General features: G+C 47.3%; 2 protein-coding genes across 5 annotated transcripts in view; one reads left to right on the top strand and one right to left on the bottom strand.

Moving 5' to 3' along the window:
* Nucleotides 1-13,938, bottom strand: part of LOC147117156 (mitochondrial glutathione transporter SLC25A40-like) — a 114,626-nt gene extending 100,688 nt beyond the window's left edge. Inside the window, exon 1 of one of the 2 annotated variants that reach the window (XM_085987905.1) lies at nucleotides 13,581-13,938. The gene's annotated coding sequence lies outside the window, so the exon portion shown is untranslated. The remainder of the gene's footprint in view (nucleotides 1-13,580) is intronic. The other variant, XM_085987903.1, reaches the window with a different exon arrangement.
* A 157-nt stretch (nucleotides 13,939-14,095) lies between these two features.
* The window catches only part of dbf4 (DBF4-CDC7 kinase regulatory subunit), an 82,433-nt gene continuing 75,852 nt past the window's right edge, over nucleotides 14,096-20,676 (top strand). For all 3 annotated transcript variants that reach the window (XM_085987898.1, XM_085987899.1, XM_085987897.1), the window contains exon 1: nucleotides 14,096-14,333. The gene's annotated coding sequence lies outside the window, so the exon portion shown is untranslated. The remainder of the gene's footprint in view (nucleotides 14,334-20,676) is intronic.

Raw genomic sequence — 20,676 nt, 5'->3', positions numbered from 1 at the left:
GTCTTATGAAGAAAGGTTGAGCAGGTTGGGCCTATACTCATTGGAGTTTAGAAGAATGAGATGGGTTCTTATTGAAACGTAAGATTCTGAGGGGGCTTGACAGGGTAGATGCAAAGAAAATGTTTCCCCTCGTGGGGAATCTAGAACTAGGGGGCACAGTTTCAGGATAAGGGGGGGGGGGGTCACCCATTTAAAACAGAGATGAGGAGGAATTTCTTCTCAGTGGGTTGTGAATCTTTGGAATTCTCTACCTCAGAGAGCTGTGGAGGCGGAGTCATCGAATATATTCAAGGCGGAGATAGACAGATATTTGAGCTACAGGGGAGTCAAGGGTTATGGGGATCGGGTGGGAAAGTGGCATTGAGGCCAAGATCAGATCAGCCATGATCTTATTGAATGGCGGGGTAGGCGCGAGGGGCCGAATGGCCTACTCCTGCTCCTATTTCTTATGAACTTATGAGTTCCTCAAGGAAACATCTGAGGCCCCACTACCTTCCACTGCTTCATCAATGACCTTCCTTCCATCATAAGGTCAGAAATGGGACAGTTTGCTGGTGATTGCACAGTGTTCAGCTCCATTCATAATTCCTCAGATAATGAAGCAATTTGTGCAGTTCAGGCAGCAAGGCCTGAACATCCAGACTTGGGCTGATAAGTGTCAAGAAACATTTGTGCCACACAAGTGTCAAGCTATGACCATCTCCAACAAGAGAGAGCTCAACCACTTCCCCATTGCCAAGTCTCCCACTATCAACATCCTGGAGTTAACCATTGACCAGAAACTTAACTGGACCAACCACATAAATGCCATGGCTGCAAGACCAGGTCAGAGGCTGGGTATTCTACAGAGAGTGGCTCACCTCCTGACTCCTCAACACCTCTCTACCATCTATAAAGACACAAGTCAGAAGTGTGATTGAAAGCTCTCCACTTGGCTGGATGGGTGCCGCTGCAAAAACACTCAAGAAACTCAACACTATCCAGAATCAAGAAACTCAACACTATCCAGAATCAAGAAACTCAACACTATCCAGAATAAAGCAGTCCACTTGAATGGCACCTCATCTACTGGCTTAAACATCCACTCCCTCCACCATCCGTGCACCATGGATGCAGCGAGTACTATTTACAGGATGCATTGCAACAACTTGCCACGGCATTTATCGGCAGCACCTCCCAGACTCGAAGGAGGACAAGGGCAGCAGATGCATGGAAACACCATCACCTCCAAGTCACACACCACACTGACTTGGACATATATTGTGTATGGAGGAAGGGATAGGGGCAGAGCTGGGCAATGTTACAGAGATGAAAGGAAGTAATCTTAGTAACAAGGGAGAAAGCTAAGCTTGGGATCAAGCAGCATGCCAAGGTTCTGCACCTCCTGACATAGGCGGAGTCGGATGGCGAGATGATTGTTGTAATCAAGGCCAGAAGCATATAAGTGCTAGTGGGACCAAAAGGGATGCCTTTGGGGAGATTCTGTCAGTCATTCAGCATTCATTGGAAGTGCATCTTTGGAAACTGTGAGCAGAACATGATTTGTCAAGATCCACTTATTGAGTGTTGGGTCATGGAATCACCCTTCAGATATCTGTCCCGTCCCCACCCCGTCTTACATAGAAACATAGAAGATAGGTGCAGGAGTAGGCCATTCGGCCCCTTGAGCCTGCTCCGCCATTCAATGAGATCATGACTGATCATCCAAATTCAGTACCCTGTTCCTGCCTTCTCTCCATATCCCTTGATCCCTTTAGCCTTAAGAAATATATCCAACTCCTTCTTGAATATATTTAATGAATTGGTCTCTACTGCCTTCTTTGGCAGGGAATTCCACAGGTTCACCACTCTCTGGGTGAAGAAATTCCTCCTCATCTCTGTACTAAATGGCTTACCCCTTATCCTTAGACTGTGACCACTGGTTCTGGACTCCCTGACCATCGGGAACATCCTTCCAGCATCTAGTCTGTCTAGTCCTGTTAGAATTTTATAAGTTTCGATGAGGTCCCCTCTCATTCTTCTAAACTCCAGCGAGTACAAGCCCAATCGACCCAATCTCTCCTCATACGTCATTCCTGCCATCCCGGGTATCAGCCTGGTGAATCTTTGCTGCACTCCTTCCATGGCAAGAACATCCTTCCTCAGATAAGGTGACCAAAACTGCACACAATACTCCAGATGTGGTCTCACCAAGGCCCTGTACAACTGCAGCAAGACATCCTTGTTCCTGTACTCAAACCCTCTCGCTACGAAGGCCAACATACCATTTGTCTTCTTAACCGCCTGCTGCGCCTGCATGCTTACTTTCAGCGACTGGTGCACAAGGACACCCAGGTCTCGTTGCACTTTCCTGTCTCCCAATCTATTGCCATTTAGATAATAATCTGCCTTCCTGTTTTTGACACCAAAGTGGATAACCTCGCATTTATCCACGTTATATTGCATCTGCCATGCTTCTGCCCAATCACCCAACTTGTCCAAATCATACTGGAGTTTCTCGGCATCCTCCTCACAGCACACACGCCCACCCAGCTTTGTGTCGTCTGCAAACTTGGAGATATTACCTCTAGTTCCCTCGTCCAGGTCATTAATATATATTGTGAATAGTCTTCTGAAACTCCCTCCCTAGGATTCTATGCCTCGTCACTTCATCCACTGCTTTCAAAATCCTCCTTAAAACCTTCCCTCTCTATTGTTGCATCTTTATATAAGCGGACTTTCTGGCTCCAACCTTCTCGATGATATGGCCAATGAGTGGCACATAAATGAGGAAGGGACCAAGGATGGAACCCCGAGGTTCACCTTGGGTGACCCTGTGAACAGAGGAGAAGCCTTTGGATGAAATGTAACGCCTACTTTGTGACAGTAAAAAGCGAAGCCAGGAGACATTAGTGTATTTGGTGGTAGGCTGCAGAGGAAATATGTTGAGAATGGAAGGATCAAGTGTCAAAGGTAGCGGAGAGGATGAGGTAAGAGAGAGACATGGTCACATTCACACAGGGTATCAGTGGTGATTTTGGCCAATGTAGTGTTGATACTGTGGTGGGGTGGAAGCATTAAAAAAAGAGGAATTTCACCTTCAAGAAAAAGAACTCACAGTAATACTATGCAGGCTGATTGCATTCCACTCTTATTATTGAAGCTTGCAGTTATTTAAACTGATCAGAAATTTAACAGTGTCCACCTTTACAGAAATCATGGAAGGTCTTGAAGGAAATGCCCAGGAACTATAAATAGATCTCAGAACACAACCACAGTCAACAATCAGGTGTTGTGCAGCTGCAGCTCATCACAGGGACTTTCAGAACTAAAGTGACAGTCAACTTTTTAAAAAATGAATGTTTATCCCAGGATGAAAGATTTCAATCACTATTGTGCTTTGCACACTGGAGGGGTAAAAACTGAGGGAAGTAGTTTGGCATAACATGATCAACATCTCAAAAGGCACGTCACAACCGTCGCAGTCTAATTGAAAAAGTTTGTTGGCTAGAACAGATTCAACATTTGAATCAGCTTAATCTCTTCAAGTAAGAAACTTTCAGCAGACTTGGAACAAAGCATTACTCTTGCTTGGTGTCAAAGTCCACATTCCTCTAATAAAAAAGAGAGATCTTCATAGAAGCAGGCATATAAATCTCTGATGAAAACCTGCAGGTATTTCTGGTCAAAATTCAACATACAGGAAACTTTGGTTTATCCGGAGGTTAACTGTCCAGAATGCTCGAGCCACCAGCAAAATTCAGGAGTCGGTTCAGTAAGTTTTTTTTTCTTTTCGTTGCTTTTTTCCCCCCCACTAGTCAGGCTCTGCAAGGTCTAGCTAAAGCTGTTGCTTAGCTACAGAGACGCTTGCAAGCTACGGCGGACTGTTTAAAAGCACAGGGTTTGTTCCTAGATACGGAGCTCAAAAGCTTCCGTATGTTTTAACATTAGCGCTGGTTTGTCCGGCAGTTTTGATGGGACGGCAACAGCTTGGTCCAGTCGGTGCCGGATATCACAAAGTATCCTGTACTTCATGCTGTACAAAAAGAAAATACTGCAGATGCTGGAAATCTGAAATAAAAACAGAAAATGCTGGAGATACTCAGCAGGTCAGGCAGCATCTGTGAAGAGAGAAACAGAGTTAACGTTTCAGGTCGACGACCTTTTGTCAGAACTGGAAAAAAAGCAGGAAATGGAACTTTGCTTCCAATTTCCACCCTTCCCTCACCTTCACATGGTCCATCTCCGACTCTTCCCTTCCCTTCCTTGACTTCTCCATCTCGGAGGATAGGTTATTGACAAACATTCACTACAAGCCCACTGACTCCCACAGCTACCTGGATTACAATTCCTTCCACCCCGCCTCCTGTAAGGACTCTATTCTATTCTTGTGGTAAACCACTGTTATTGTTTTCATTGTTGTTCACTGTGGTTCACTACTGTTATCGTTATTGGCACATTGTTACCTCTTGCTACTCACTGTGTACCAATGCATGCCTCAGCTGGCTCCGCCTACGTGACCTGGTATAAAGGTGGCTGCTCGGCAGCCCACTTCCTTCTTGGGACCAGTCGCCCACGAGAGGCATGCTCTGTTCTTTAGTTAATAAAAACCTTTTCATTACTATCCTAATTCATCGCCTTTTATGGAATAATTGATAAGCGTATCAATTTTATTAACTAAAATTAAAATGTCGGGACCTGAGCAGCAACAACAGCAGGCGTTGCTGCGAGCCCTCAGACCAGCATGCCTGGACCTCGACCCTCAAGCGGCGGGTTCAGCTACCAATTTCGAACACTGGCTGAGCTGCTTTGAATCCTTCCTAGAAGCCTCCGCCGTGACATCGGAGGAGAACAAATTAAAAGTTCTGACCGCCCAGGTGAGCCCTCAAGTATATACACTCATCCGGGACGCTACTACGTACACGGCGGCTCTCGATCTGCTAAAAGGGCAATACAAGCGCCCAGTGAATACGATTTACGCCAGACACCTCCTGGGATCCCGCAGGCAGCAACCGGGGGAATCGGTAGAGACATTTTTACGGGCGTTACAGACACTCTGCAGGGACTGCGACTGTAAGGCGGTAACGGCTGCGGCGCATGCGGAGGGACTTATCTGTGATGCCTTCGTTAAGGGCCTCCAGTCCGACTACTCCCGGCAGAGACTGCTCGAAAGCAAGGAGCTCGACCTGAAGACGGCCGTAGCCCTCGCGCTCTCACTAGGTGCGGCCCACCGAAACATACTCATGTAACGGTGCCGCGCCATGGCCATCGCGACCTTGGGACATGGGACCGCCGCCCCCGGTACCAACTACTGCAGCAATGTCCCGAAATCAACTGGGACCGCCGCCCCCGGTACCAACTACTGCAACGATGTCCCGTAACCAGGCCCAAAAATGCTACTTCTGTGGCCAGTTAAAACACCCTAGAGCGCGCTGCCCGGCGAAGACCGCTACCTGCCCTGGCTGCGGGAAGAAAGGCCATTACGCCAACAGAGGGAAACCCGCGAACGCCAGCAGCGCCGCGTGTGAACCGTGGGGGCAGCCATCTTCTCCGCCATTTTGTGCACCTCCGGCCGCGTGGGGATCGGAATCATGGCCGCCGCCATTTTGCCCGCCGCACTCAACCGCCATTCTGTCTCCGGACTCGACCACCGTCTCATCTGACGACCATATCGGCTCACTCAGCCATACACTGGCCTCCGTCACGCTGGATCAAGCTCTCCATCATCTGTCCAGGTCCATGATGGACATTACGGTAAACGGCCGCGCCACTACTTGCCTGTTTGACAGCGGGAGCACGGAGAGTTTTATTCACCCCAACACGGTGCGTAGCCACTCCCTCACGGTCCGTAGCCACTCCCTCACGGTCCTGCCAACGCGCCATCGGATTTCTATGGCGTCCAAGTCCCATTCAACGGACGTCGGCGGCTACTGTGTGGTGACCCTTTCGGTTAGGGGCACCGAATATAAAAATTTTAAACTTCTTGTCCTGCCCCGTCTTTGCGCTGCCGTTCTGCTAGGGTTGGATTTTCAGTGCCACCTCAAAAAAGTGTCACATTGGCATACGGTGGACCCCTCCCCCCACTCTCAGTCTGCAACCAACAGTTTTTAAATCACCCGCCGCGCACCACTTGCAGTCTTTCCACACTCAAAGTCCCCCCCCCCCCCCCGCGTTCGCTAACCTCACCCGCGACTGTAAACCCATCGCTACCAAGAGCAGGCGGTACAGCGCCGGGGACAGAGCTTTTATTAGCGCGGAGGTGGAGCGGCTCCTGAAGGAGGGCATTATCGAAGGGAGCACCAGCCCCTGGCGAGCCCAGGCTGTAGTCGTTAAGACCGCCGATAAACGCCGCCTGGTCATTGACTACAGCCAAACCATAAACCGGTACACCCAGCTGGACGTATACCCCCTTCCCCGCATATCTGATATAGTCAATCAGATTGCGCAATACAGGGTATTCTCCACCATTGACCTTAAGTCAGCATACCACCAACTCCCTATCCGCCATGAGGACCGCCAGTATACTGCCTTCGAGGCAAACGGCCGCCTCTACCACTTCCTTAGGGTTCCTTTCGGCGTCACCAACGGGGTTTCGGTCTTCCAAAGGGAGATGGACCGGATGGTCGACCAGAACGCGCTGCAGGCCACCTTTCCCTATCTGGATAATGTCACCATCTGCGGCCACAACCAGCAGGACCATGACGTTAATCTAGCGAAATTCCTCCGTACGGCCCAGCGGCTGAATCTAACATACAATAAGGAGAAATGTATGTTTCGCACCAAGCGCCTTGCCATCCTCGGCTGCGTAGTGGAGAACGGAGTCATTGGGCCCGACCCCGACAGAATGCGCCCCCTTATGGAGCTCCCCCTCCCCCACTGCCAAAAAGCACTGAAGAGATGCCTGGGGTTTTTCTCTTACTACGCTCAGTGGGTGCCCAACTATGCAGACAAAGCCAGACCCCTCATCAAGTCCACCTCCTTCCCCCTGACATCAGAGGCGGGTGCAGCCTTCACTCTTATCACGAGTGATATTGCGAAGGCCACAATGCACGCAGTGGATGAGTCCATCCCTTTCCAAGTGGAGAGCGATGCGTCCGACTTCGCCCTAGCTGCAACCCTTAACCAGGCGGGGAGACCCGTGGCCTTTTTCCTCAAGGACCCTCCAGGGCCCAGAGATTCGACACTCCTCTGTCGAAAAGGAGGCCCAGGCTATTGTGGAAGCGGCGCGGCACGGCACTGGAGGCATTACCTGGCCGGAAAACGATTTACCCTTCTCACTGACCAGCGTTCTGTTGCTTTTATGTTCAATAATAAGCAGAGGGGCAAAATCAAGAACGACAAGATCTTGAGGTGGAGAATTGAACTCTCCACCTACAATTACGATATCTTGTACCGGCCCGGGAAACTCAATGAGCCCCCAGATGCTCTATCATGAGGTACATGCGCCAACGCGCAGGTTGATACTGCGGACCCTCCACAATGACCTCTGCCACCCCGGGGTCACCAGATTCTGCCACTTCATTAAGGCCCGCAACCTGCCCTACTCCATCGAGGAGGTCAGGACTATGACCAGGAACTGCCAAACCTGTGCCGAATGCAAACCGCATTTTTATAGGCCAGACAGAGCACGCCTGATCAAGGCTACCCGCCCCTTCGAGCGCTTGAGCATCGACTTTAAGGGGCCTCTCCCTTCCTCTGACCGCAACGTGTACTTCCTCAACATAGTTGACGAGTTCTCCAGTTTTCCCTTTGCCATCCCTTGCCCAGACATGACCAGTACCACGGTCATCAAATGCCTGAATGACCTCTTCGCCTTGTTCGGGTTCCCTAGCTATATACATAGCGACCGGGGCTCCTCTTTCATGAGCGATGAACTTCGGCAGTACCTGCTCGCGAGAGGTATTGCTATGAGCAGGACCACCAGCTACAACCCCCGGGGGAACGGCCAGGTGGAAAGAGAAAACGCGACGGTTTGGAAGGCCGTCCTCTTAGCCTTAAAATCTAAGGGCCTTCCGACCTCTCGCTGGCAGGAGGTCCTCCCTGAGGCGCTCCACTCCATCCGGTCACTGCTTTGTACTGCCACTAATGCCACCCCTCATGAGCAAATGTTCGTTTTCCCCAGGAAGTCCACATCGGGAACCTCGCTACCGACATGGCTGACTTCTCCTGGGCCCGTCCTACTGCGGAGGCACGTGAGGACCCATAAAACGGACCCCCTGGTCGAGAGGGTGAACCTCCTACACGCCAACCCCCAGTATGCCTACGTGGCATACCCAGACGGGCGGGAGGACACTGTCTCCATACGAGACCTCGCACCCTCGGGCGCCCCTGAATCACCACCGTTATTCCCCACCACTTCTCCCAACCCAACCCCTGTAGACGGCATGCCGGAGCCCCAGGACCCTTCGTTGACCACTCAGACACCAGATTCGACGTTGGATACTGCACCACCGCCGCCGCTGCTACGACGATCAGGACGGCATACAAGGCCTCCTGATAGACTTACCTACACGAACTTTTAGCACACTTCACCCCGCCGGACTCAATGCGGGGTGAATGTGGTAAACCACTGTTATTGTTTTCATTGTTGTTCACTGTGGTTCACTACTGTTATCGTTATTGGCACATTGTTACCTCTTGCTACTCACTGTGTACCAATGCATGCCTCAGCTGGCTCCGTCTACGTGACCTGGTATAAAGGTGGCTGCTCGGCAGCCCACTTCCTTCTTGGGACCAGTCGCCCATGAGAGGCATGCTCTGTTCTTTAGTTAATAAAAACCTTTTCATTACTATCCTAATTCATCGCCTTATGGAATAATTGATAAGCGTATCAATTCTCCCAGTTTCTCCGTCTCCGCCGCATCTGCTCGGATGATGCCACCTTCCATACTAGTGCTTCCAACATGTCTTCCTTTTTCCTCAACCGAGGATTCCCCTCTACTGTGATTGACACGGCCCTTGTCTGTGTCCGTTCTCTCTCCCGCACGTCTACCCTCACCCCTGCCCCTCCCTCCCGGAACCACGACAGAGTTCCCCTTGTCCTCACTTTTCACCTCACCAGCCTCCACATTCAATGGATCATCCTCCGCCAGTTCCGCCACCTCCAGCGTGATCCCACCACCAAACACATCTTCCCCTCACCTCCCCTTTCAGCATTCCGAAGGGACCGCTCCCTCCGCGACACCCTGGTCCACTCCTCAATCACCCCCAACAGCCCTGCTCCTTCCCCTAGCACCTTCCCGTGCAAGCGCAGGAGATGCAATACATGCCCTTATACCTCCCCCACTTCCCACTGTCCAGGGCCCCAAACACCCCTTCCAGGTGAAACAGCGATTTACTTGTACTTCTTGCAATTTAGTATACTGTATTCACTGCTCACGGTGCGGTCTCCTCTACATTGGGGAGACCAAACACAGATTGGGTGACCGCTTTGCGGAACACTTCCGTTCAGTCCGTAAGGGGGACCCCAAGCTTCCGGTCGCCTGTCACTTTAATACTCCATTCCCACTCAGACCTCACCATCCTCGGCCTCTTGCATTGTTCCACTGAAGCTCAGCGGAAGCTTGAGGAACAGCACCTCATCTTTCAATTAGGCACTTTACAGCCTTCCGGACTCAACATAGTTCAACAATTTCAGATCACATATACATATATATTTCATCCACACTTTTTGTCTGTCTTTTTTTCTTCTCTCCCACATGGCAGCAGTCTTTCATTCTGCCAGCACAATTCACACTTCATCCAGAGCCATCCTTTGTTTCTTAACCTGTCCCATTACCACCTCCTTTTGTCTTGAATATCTCTTAATGTCTCTTAATCTCTCCTGCCTCCTATCCTATCACAGACCTTCCCTTTTGTTCTTTCATCCCCTCCCCCATTTCCCAGCCCCTACACTTGCTTAAAAATCTGTTCCATTTCCTGCTTTTTTCCAATTCTGATGAAAAGGTCATCGACCTGAAACGTTAACTCTGTTTCTCTCGTCACAGATGCTGCCTGACCTGCTGAGTATCTCCAGCATTTTCTGTTCATACTTCATGAGTTCTAACTATTCACAAACACAAAAAGCTGCCATACAGATAACATACAGTGGCTGAGAAAGATAAACGAAGCTCCACCTACTCCTCCATGAAAGGCGGGTTTTTTTGTTCAACAGTATGGCACAGTTCTGAGTTTTATTCTTGCCACACTCCAAATTGTAAAAACAAACCAAGGTGACCTTGCCGATAGGAAATTATCTGTACTGTGCCATGTGCACAACTCTGAAGACCTCCCCATTGACCGTGTGGCTGCGGCAGAATTAATGGCAATGCTCCCATCAACAAAACCAATACATTTGGCATAGCTTTCCACTCCTCACAGAATGGCTGAAATTGGACTATGGTTTGGTTATTAGCCATTCCTGGTTTAATAATCTAAAGAAAATGGTGCTAAAGGCATTGGCTTACATCTGTTATTTTTTTAAATTAAAACATTTTAGTTCATCAAGGTGAGCGATGGCAGTGTTGAGGAACTGAACAGCTTGCCACTTTTGGCACCCACTATCTGTATACACTCCCAAATCAGGCGTAGCACACTCAGATTGGCAGGTAGTGATGTCGCCCTCCGCCTCCCCAGGAATGATGCCGGGGCCACAGCTCTTCACATATAAAAAAATGACCCGGATTGAGGAATAAAGAATTATATCGGATTGCAAATGACACTATGCTAAGCTAATAGGCAAAGCAAAATGTGAAGCATAGAGCACAAAGTCGGAAATGGACATAGGAAGATTAAATGCTTAAGAACAAAGTGTCCTCCTCAAATTTGGCTGCCCCCCAAAAGTTTGTCACTATTCTCCGCCTGCTTCACGACGACATGCAAGCCGTGATCCTGACCAACGGTTCCACCACAGACCCAATTCACGTACGAACCGGGGTCAAGCAAGGCTGTGTCATCGCACCAACGCTCTTCTCGATCTTCCTTGCTGCAATGCTCCATCTCACCCTCAGTAAGCTCCCCACTGGAGTGGAGCTAATTTACAGAACAAACGGGAAACTGTTCAACCTCAGTCACCTCCAGTCCAGATCCAAGGTCATCCCATCCTCTGTCGGCGAATTACAGTATGCAGACGATGCTTGCGTCTGCGCTCACTCGGAGGTCGAACTCCAAACCATCGTCAACACCTTCACCGAAGCGTACGAGAGCATGGGCCTTACACTAAACATCCGTAAGACAAAGGTCCTCTACCAACCTACCCCACAGTACTGCCCCCCGATTATCAAAATCCACGACAAGGCCTTGGACAACGTGGACCACTTTCCATACTTCGGGAGCCTACTGTCAACAAGGGCAGACTTCGATCACCTGAGGGAGAGAGTGTTTGAAGACCAGGACCTCAAACCCAGCACTAAGCTCATGGTCTACAGAGCAGCAGCGATACCCACCCTGCTGTATGCCTGAGACATGGACCATGTACAGCAGGCACCTCAAAGCACTGGAGAGGTACCACCAACGCTGCCTCCGCAAGATCCTGCAAATCCACTGGCAGGATAGGCGCACCAACGTCAGTGTTCTTGCTCAGGCCAACATCCCCAGCATCGAAGCTTTGACCACGCTCGATGAGCTCCGATGGACGGGTCACATTGTCCGCATGCCCGATACGAGACTCCCAAAACAAGTGCTCTACTCGGAGCTCCGGCACAGCAAGAGAGCCCCAGGTGGGCAGAGGAAACGCTTCAAGGACACCCTCAAAGCCTCCTTGAAAAAGTGTAACATCCCCACGGACACCTGGGAATCCCTGGCCCAAGACCGCACAAAGTGGAGGAGAAGCATCCGGGAAGGTGCCGAACACCTCGAGTCTCTTCGCCGGGAGCAAGCGGAAGCCAAGCGCAAGTCAACCCAAGCACCCCACCCACCCGCCCCGTCAACCACCGTCTGCCCCACCTGTGACAGACTCTGTAGGTCCCGCATTGGACTGATCAAGTCACCTGCAAACTCATGTGGAAGCAAGTCATCCTCGGTTCCGAGGGACTGCCTCAGAAGAAGAGGACAAAGATAGATTAAGTTTAACATAAAATGTAAGGTAATGTAATTTGGACACAAGAAAATATCTGAGAAAATGGGAGTGATGGTTAAGGTGTAGAGATATTTAACCCTATGTTAAGGCAGAGCATTGCATTGAGCATTATTGGAACAGTATAAGCCAAGGTCAGAGTGAGATGCAGAATTAAAGTGGCAAAACTAAAATTAAACTATTTTCTCTTAGAAGTTTAATAAAATCAAATATAATTTAACCCAAGTATAATTTTAGGCCAATTGCACCTCAAGACTGAATTCCCAATACTGAACTCTGCATTCTTCTGACCTTTCAAGCTTCATTGGCCTCTAACTAGTCAGCACAAATTTATACTGAATTAACTGTACACAACAGTGCAACTGCCACATGGAAAAACCACTAGAGAAAAACTAATCATGCCACTTATGGAAACAAAGTAACTTTTTTCCAGCTTACTGGCAAGGCATCAAATGCATTTAAACACAACAACTGTAACTACACAATGCAATTACTTCCATGTAAAACACTGGGATGTTTCTGAAAGTAGTGATAAAGCACTGTATAAATGGAAGTTCTTTCATTCCAATGTTAAAGTGCTCAAACTATTGCTGCAGAAACACCAATAGAATCAGTAGCTAGTGCATAGTTTAAAAAACACTGCCATATCAATGAAATAGAAACTTAAAATCTATTATCTTATGTATACACAAAAATGCTTGCTGTAGGCACCTTACCACACTGCACATGTCAAAGAACAACAAAGCAACCATATTTCATTATCAAAATACATTCACTAATCACACACCCAATATTGCATTGCTAAGTATACTGGTCTCTATTTAATAAACCAGGATAACTAACACCATACTATTAATATAATTACATATCCACATAATATGTACAATGAAAATGATCCCAAAACTTAGGAAGGGAAAAATATTTAAATGTGAGGGAGTAAATTTTAATCTGATGGCTTGCTATACATTGAAAATTATGTGCATTCACCTATTTGCTTAAAATTGCTGTATAGCAAACATTTTCATTCCTGTACAGCAAGAGGAATCAGTGCCAATTTATATTGTAGATATTATTCAGGTAGTTGTAATTGGAAAGGGGATTAATTAAAAACATATATATGTGGTATGTCTTGCAACTCTAGTCTTAAGCTGAAACACCATTCTTTGATAAATGACATTTGATAGATGAGGCAGAAGTTAAAGTATTGTATTTCTTTCAGCTAAAATTTTATCAAGAGCTACAAGAGCCTATTCAAATGATTATCTAAAATGCTGACTCTTGACACAACTTTGCAAATGATTAGACATAGAACATAGTTACTTCAATTCGCTCAGTGCTGTAGGAAAGACTGCGATTGGGTGGAGTTTGGCTGAGAGCTATTTCACCTTACTCACTTCTAGTTACAGCAATGTTCAACCAGCGTTTAAAATATGCCAATCTGATCAGATATTTAAAATTAATTAATTATACACGTAAAAAAAAGCAAGGCATCAACTTGTTTTTTTGCAGTTAACAGAAGTTATGAAAACTTAGAACGTCATCAACTTACATAACCCAGAGGAGTCGCTTACCCTCCAACGTGAGCACTAACTCGGTTTTTAAAGGTGAGTTAATTAATTCCGAAAGACAAGGTGGTTGTGCGATAAGTGCAATGCAGGTGTAAGGTTGCAGTCACTTGGGCGGACTGTGTCTGGGTCCCTCCCTCACCTTCTCAATGGCTGCCGTGACCCTGCTTCAAATGCCCCACACGCTCGCACATCCCGCGTCGTTTTTGTGCTCAGAATCTATCACCACGGACGGACCTTTGCCCGGGTTCATTGTTGCAGGCTGAGGCCGGCTACCGTCTTTGTTCTTTTAAAAGAAATGTTATCGCCGAGTACCGACGTCTCGCTCCATCTCATAACGAGCGGCTCAAAACAAACACATCTCCCGCTGCTCGGCACATTCGCTGGGTGGGGGGGCGGCACATTACTCGACCTTGGCAAGTCTACTAGTAACCCATTTAATATTGATTGGGTTATTTCCCTCCATTTTTTTTATTTGTGAGGAAGACGGTCAAAAAACATTACAGGTTATTTTTTTTGAATCTTGTGCGCGCGCGATGCGGAAAGTGCGGAAGTGGTAACGGGATTAGCTTTACCTACATTTTGCTGCGGATGCGCGAGCGGCGGGAAAAAGGAAAAAAAAGGGAGAGAAAATAAAACCGCGGGACCGGATCGGATCGCACCGTACCGAGCCAGACTGGGCTTGGGACGGAGAGACAGGGCTGCGGCATCGAGGAAGGCAGAGTGAGAGTGAGGCGGTGAGTTTGACTGGTATTCCCGGGCCTGGCGTTCAGTGACGTTATTCAAAGCGCGAGAGACAGTTTAACGTTTAAATGACCGGCTCGGCTCTCCTCTCTCCTCCTCCACCGCCTCCTCCTCCCAGCCACACTGGTCCCAACCTCCCCCACAGCCCCCTCAGATTTAATACAGGATTTTAAAAATTATTGATGGCTCTTAGTTGCTCTGCTTTCTGAAAAGCATGGGATAAGGTGCCGCACAAGAGGTTATATTACATGGGATTGGGGGTAATATACAAGCATGGATTGAGGATTGGTTAACGGACAGAAAACGCAGAGTAGGAATAAACGGGTCTTTTTCGGGTTGACCGGCTGTAACTAGCGGGGTACCGCCAGGATCAGTGCTTGGGCCTCAGCTATTTGCAATCCACACCAATGACTTGGATGAAGGGACTGAGTGTAACGTATCCAAGTTTGCCGATGATAGTTAGGTAGGAAAGTAAGCTGTGAAGAGGACACAAAGAGGCTGCAGAGAGATATAGATAGCACGATAGCAAAATACTGCAGATGTTGGAAATCCGAAATAACAACAGAAAATGCTGGAAAAACTCAGCAGGTCAGGCAACATCCGTGGAGAGAAATTTGAGTTGACGTTTCGGGTTGGACCCTTCTTCAAAACTGGAAAGAAAAGAAACTAGATCGAAGGCAGGGCTGCGATCGGACAAAAGAATAAAAGAAACAAAAGAAGTAAAAGAGATTAGAAGCTAGACGAGATGGTAATAGGCTGGGATTAGGTGTAAAGTGTACTGGCAGGGCAAAAGATAGCTGCCAGGTGTGAGAGAGAAACAAAAGGAAGGGGGGGGGGAAAGGAGTGGAACAATTACAAGAGAAAATGAAATGGGGGCCGAGCTTATGATCTGAAATTGTTGAACTCGATATTGAGTCCGGAAGGCTGCAGAGTGCCTAATCGGAAGATGAGGTGCTGTTCCTCGAGTTTACGTTGAGCTTCTGTGGAACAATACAAGAGGCCAAGGACGGTGAGGTCCGAGTGGGAATGGAGCGGTGAATTAAAATGACAGGCGACCAGAAGCTCGGGGTCACCCTTACGGACTGAACGGAGGTGTTCCGCAAAGCGGTCACCCAATCTGCGTTTGATATAGATAGGTTGACTGAGTGGGCAAGAACATGGCAAATGGAATACAATGTGGGGAAGTGTGAAGTTGTCCACTTTGGTAGGGGAAAAAAAGCAGCATATTTTTTGAATGGTGAGAGACTGGGAAATGTTTGCACTCAGGGACCTGGGTGTCCTTGTATCTGAATCACAGAAAGTGAGCACGCAGGTACAGCAAGCAATTAGGAAAGCAAATGGTATGTTAGCTTTTGTTAGAAAAGGATTTGAGTACAAGAGTAAAGAAGTCTTACTACAATTATACAGGGCATTGGTGAAGCCACACCTGGATTATTGTGCAGCAGGTGGTTAAGAAGGCAAAATGGTATGCTGCCCTTCATAGCGAGAGGATTCGAGTACAGGAGCAAGTATGTCTTGCTGCAGTTGTACAGGGCCTTGGTGAGACCACACCTTGAGTATTGTGTGCAGTTCTGGTTGCCTTATCTGAGGAAGGATGTTCTTGCCATGGAGGGAGTGCAGCGAAGATTCACCAGACTGATACCTGGGATGGCAGGAATGACGTATGAAGAGAGATTGGGTCAATTAGGCTTATATTCGCTAGAGTTTAAAAGAATGAGAGGGGATCTCATTGAAACGTATAAAATTCTAACAGGACTAGACAGACTAGATGCAGGAAGGCTGTTCCCGATGGCGGGTGAGCCTAGAACCAGGGGTCACAGTCTAAGGATAAGGGGTAAGCCATTTAGGACTGAGATGAGGAGGAATTTCTTCACCCAGAGAGTGGTGAACCTGTGGAATTCTCTACCACACAAGACAGTTGAGGTCAATTCATTAAATATATTCAAGAAGGACTTAGATATATTTCTTAAGGCTAAGGGGACCAAGGGATATGGGGAGAAAGCAGGGACAGGGTACTGAATTTGGATGATCAGCTATGAGTCCTAGGGGGAGTGTTTGCTAGTGCTCTGGGGGAGGGTTTAAACTAAAATGGCAGGGAGTTGGGAACCTGAGCAGGGAGACACAGGAAAGGGAAACAAGGATAGAAGTAAAAGACAGGAAGGAGAAAAGCAAAGGTGGCAGTCAGAGAAATCAAGGGTTTAAATCAAACATGGCCACAGTAAATAATAATTCTAAGAGTGTTAAATAAAACAAGCCTGAAGGCTTTGTGCCTTAATGCGAGGAGCATTCGTAATAAGGTGGATGAATTAGTTGCGCAAATAGAGGTAAACGGATATGATATGATTGGGATTACGGAAACATGGCTCCAGGATGACCAAGGCTGGGAACTCAACATCCAGGGGTATTCAATATTCAGGAAAGACAGGCAAAAAGGAAAAGGAGGTGGGGTAGCATTGCTGGTTAAAGAAGGGATAAACACAATTGTAAGGAAGGATATTAGCTCTGATGATGTGGAATCTGTATGGGTTCAACTGAGAAATACCATGGAGCAGAAAACGTTAGTGGGAGTGGTATACAGACCCCCCAAACAGTAATGCGGAGGTTGGGGATGGCATTAAACGGGAAATTAGAGACGTGTCCAATAAGGGCACAGCAGTTATCATGGGTGACTTTATCTACATATAGATTGGGCTAACCAAATTAGTAACAATACTGTGGAGGAGGAATTCCTGGAGTGTATACGGGATGGTTTCCTGGACCAATATGTCGAGGAACCAACTAGAGACCAGGCCATCTTAGACTGGGTATTATGTAATGAGAAAGGATTAATTAGCAATCTTGTTGTACGAGGCCCCTTGGGGCGGAGCAATCATAATATGATAGAATTCTTCATTAAGATGGAGAGTGAAGTAGTTGACTCAGAGACTAGGGTCCTGAATTTAAATAAAGGAAACTACGATGGTATGAGGCGCGAGTTGGGTAGGATTGATTGGGGAATGTTACTCAAAGTATTGACGGTGGATAGGCAATGGCAAACATTCAAAGATCGCATGGATGAACTACGGAATTTGTTCATCCCTGTGGCATAAAAATAAAACAAAAAAGGTGACTCAACCGTGGCTAACAAGGGAAATTAGGGATAGCATAAGATCCAAGGAGAGGACGTATAAATTGGCCAGAAAAAGCAGTAAACCTGAGGATTGGGAGCAGATTAGGATTCAGCAAAGGTGGACAAAGGGATTAATTAAGAAAGGGAAAATAGAATATGAGAGAAAGCTTGCAGGGAACATAAAAACTGACTGTAAAAGCTTTTATAGATATGTGAAGAGAAAAAGATTGGTGAAGTCAAGCGTAGGTCCCTTGCAATCAGTATTTGTAGGGAAATGGTGTTAGGGAAATTGACGGGATTGAAGGCCGATAAATCCCCAGGGCCTGATAATCTACATCCTAGGGTACTTAAGGAAGTGACCCTAGAAATAGTAGATGCGTTGCTGGTCATCTTCCAAAATTCTATAGACTCTGGCACAGTTCCCATGGATTGGAGGGTAGCTAATGTTACCCCACTGTTCAAAAAAGGTGGTAGAGAGAAAACGGGGAATTATAGACCGGTAAGCCTGATATTGGCAGTGGGGAAAATGCTAGAGTCCATTATAAAAGATGTAATAGCAGAGCACTTGGAAAACAGTGACAGGATCGGACAAAGTCAACATGGATTTACAAAAGGTAAATCGTGCTTGACTAATCTACTGGAATTTTTTGAGGATGTAACTGGTAGAATAGATAAGGGAGAACCAGTGGATGTGGTGTATTTGGACTTTCACAAGGCTTTTGATAAGGTCCCGCATAAGAGATTAGCGTGCAAAGTTAAAGCACACGGGATTGGGGGTAAGGTACTGACTTGGATAGAGAACTGGTTGGCAGACAGGAAGCAAAGAGTTGGAATAAATGGGTCTTTTTCCGAGTGGCAGGCAGTGATTAGTCACAGGACCCCAGCTATTCACAATATATGTTAATGATCTGGACGAGGGAAGTAGATGTAATATCTCCAAGTTTGCAGACGACACAAAGCTAGGTGGGCGTGTGTGCTGTGAGGAGGATGCTGAGAAACTCCAGTATGATTTGGACAGGTTGGGTGATTGGGCAGATGCATGGCCGATGCAGTATAATGTGGATAAATGCGAGATTACCCACTTTGGTGTCAAAAACAGGAAGGCAGATTATTACCTGAATGGCAATAGATTGGGAAAAGGGGAAGTGCAACGAGACCTGGGTGTCCTTGTGCACCAGTCGCTGAAGGTAAGCATGCAGGTGCAGCAGGCGGTTAAGAAGGCAATGGTATGTTGGCCTTCGTAGCGAGCGGGTTTGAGTACAGGATCAAGGATGTCTTGCTGCAGTTGTACAGAGCCTTGGTGAGACCACACCTTGAGTATTGTGTGCAGTTTTGGTCACCTTATCTGAGGAAGGATGTTCTTGCCATGGAGGGAGTGCAGCGAAGATTCACCAGACTGATACCTGGGATGGCAGGAATGACGTATGAGGAGAGATTAGGTCGATTGGGCTTATACTCGCTGGAGTTTAGAAGAATGAGAGGGGATCTCATTGAAACTTATAAAATTCAAACAGGACTAGACAGACTAGATGCAGGAAAGATGTTCCCGAGGGGGGGGGGGGGGCAGAACCAGGGGTCACAGTCTAAGGATAAGGGGTAAGCCATTTAGGACAGAGATGAGGAGGAATTTCTTCACCGAGAGTGGTGAACCTGTGGAATTCTCTACCACAGAAGGCAGTTGAGGCCAATTCATTAAATATATTCAAGAAGGAGTTAGATATATTTCTTAAGGCTAAAGGGATATGGCGCGAAGGCGGGGACAGGGTACTGAGATTGGATGATCAGCCATGATCTCATTGAATGGCGGAGCAGGTTCGAGGGGCCGAATGGCCTACTCCTGCTCCTATCTTCTATGTGTACAGTTCTGGTCTTCTTACCTAAGGAAAGACATACTTGCCTTCGAGGGAGTGCAACGAAGGTTCACTAGACTGGTTCCTGAAGTGAGGGGATTGCCCTATAAGGAGCGATTGAGTAGACTCGGCCTATGTTCCTTAGAATTTAGAAGAATGAGAGGTGATCGAATTGAAACATATAAAATTCTTAAGGGGCTTGACATGGTTAATGCCGGGAAACTTTTTCCTCTGGCTGGGGAATCTAGAACACGTGCGTCACAGTCACAGAATAAGGGGTCGACCATTTGGGATTGAGATGAGAAATTTCTTCACTCAAAGGGTTGTGAATCTTTGGCATTCTCTATCCCAGAGAGCTGTGGATGCTCAGTCGTCGAGTATATTCAAGACAGAGGTCGATACATTTTTGAGAACGAAGGGAATTGAGGGATATGGAGATAGTGTGCTAAGGTGGAGTTGAGTTAGAACATCAGCCATTATCTTGTTGAATGGCGGAGCAGGCTCGAAGGGTCAAATGGCCTACTCCTGCTCCTATTTCTTATGCTTGTAGGGGGAGTCTGTGATCAATTACCCGAAAGGTCATCGACCTGAAACCTTAGCTCTGTTTCTCTCTCCACGGATGCCGCCTGACCTGTTGAGTGTTTCCAGCACTTACTGTTTTTATTACAGGAGGAAGCCACTTGGCCTGTTGTGCCTGTGCCGGGTCTTTGGTAGAACTATCCCAATTAATCTCTCTCCCCTGCTCTTTCCCTATAGCTCTGTATATTTCTTTTCCCTTCAAGTAGTTATCCAATTCTCTTTTGAATGTTACTATTGAATCTGCTTCCACCACCCTTTCAGGCAGTGCATTCCAGATCAACAATGTATTTATATATAGTGTCTTTAATGTAGTAATGTGTCCCAAGGCGCTTCACAGGAGCGTTATAAAACCAAATTTGACACCGAGCCACGTAAGGAGATATTAGGGCAGATGACCAAAAGCTTGGTCAAAGATGTGTATTTTGCATGTGTATTAGAATTGTCCCACATGGGATACTGTAGTGGTGGTTTGCAATGCACTATGGGAAATGTAGTGCATTGAGTGAAGAAGCACATTGTAAATAAAATGGCCGTTAACTAAACTCTCCACCCCGGAGTCCTCCTTATAATTCTTATATAGGTAAGGGTATAAAACCCCTCGAGACACAACAAAACTGGCGACGAGGACAACGGACTTGCGCATTACTTTGCACTGGAATCAGCGATGTTTAAAGTAAGAACTTCCTGTCTTTTCTTAATGGCGCGCCCGCAGTTTAGTGCTGTTGCAATCACCTCGTAAAGGTGGCAATTCATGTGTTACACAAATAAGAAGGGGGAGAGTAACGATACAGTGAAACG

This window comes from Somniosus microcephalus, chromosome 5 (genome assembly GCF_052327205.1).
Source record: "Somniosus microcephalus isolate GS21.2 chromosome 5, FLI_Smic_1.0, whole genome shotgun sequence".
Lineage (NCBI taxonomy): Eukaryota > Metazoa > Chordata > Chondrichthyes > Squaliformes > Somniosidae > Somniosus > Somniosus microcephalus.
The sequence above is the reverse complement of the archived record's forward strand: the minus strand, read 5'-3'. Positions and strand labels throughout refer to the sequence as shown.